The sequence below is a fragment of the Octopus bimaculoides genome, chromosome 4, assembly GCF_001194135.2.
Source record: "Octopus bimaculoides isolate UCB-OBI-ISO-001 chromosome 4, ASM119413v2, whole genome shotgun sequence".
Taxonomy (NCBI): Eukaryota; Metazoa; Mollusca; class Cephalopoda; order Octopoda; family Octopodidae; genus Octopus; species Octopus bimaculoides.
The window spans coordinates 112,540,428-112,541,279 of record NC_068984.1 but is presented as its reverse complement, the minus strand read 5'-3'; the positions used below and the strand labels follow the sequence as shown (position 1 = coordinate 112,541,279).

The 852-nt window shown below is 34.4% G+C and overlaps 1 protein-coding gene across 3 annotated transcripts in view; it reads right to left on the bottom strand.

The window, feature by feature from the left end:
* LOC106878542 (myocyte-specific enhancer factor 2C) overlaps positions 1-852 on the bottom strand; it is a 350,263-nt gene that overhangs the window by 65,073 nt on the left and 284,338 nt on the right. The gene's annotated exons all lie outside the window — the stretch shown is intronic.

Sequence of the window (852 nt, the reverse complement as noted above, 5' to 3'; positions counted from 1 at the left end):
AAAAAAAAAAAAACAAAATTATTCCCAAATAACGACAACAACCAACGAATCTAGAGTCAAAACTAATATTATGACTTTGTTCCGATGCCAAGAAAAGTCACAGAAACGCAACACTAGTGTCGGAGTTTTACTGATTTTGACACTAAAACCTCAAGATATTTTACAACTTTCTCTTGTCTGATTATAAACAGTCATAAGTCATTCTCAAGTTTCCGTTTGGTGAGGAGGTGGGACAAAGATATTTGAGAGTGTGTGTACATTGTTTAATGTTGTTATGCCGTTTGCTGGCTATTTGCTCTACTGTTTGCACATAATGCTGTTATTCACATTGTTGTTGTTGCTATCATCATCATCATCATCATTGTTATCAAAATACTGTCAAGGTCAACTCTGCCTTTCATCCTTTCAGGGTTATTAAAATAAAGTATCAGTTAAGTAAGTAAGTACTGCGGTCAGTCTAGTATTGAATAATCCCAACCCGTAAACTTGCTGGCCTTGTGCCAAAATTTGTTTCCATTATTATTATTATTATTATTATATTATTATTATTATTGTTCAGTAGTTTTATTTTTATAACGTGCTTTCACTTCACTACCGAGCGCAGCTCTGTGTGCCTTGGGTATGTGCTGTGGTTTGCTGTGATGCTCTTATGGTTACTGTATTGAAAGTGTTTTGCGTAGGATGTGTGCAGTGCCCAGTAGTGCAATTTTCTGTATGTTATATATATTTGTAAGTCCTGGTGTTTTTGTTATGTATTTGTCTGAATATTTTTCTATTAAACCTAAGGCGCCTACTATGATAGGAATTATTTCTGTTTTAAGATTCCACATTCGAGTTACCTCTATTTCCAGG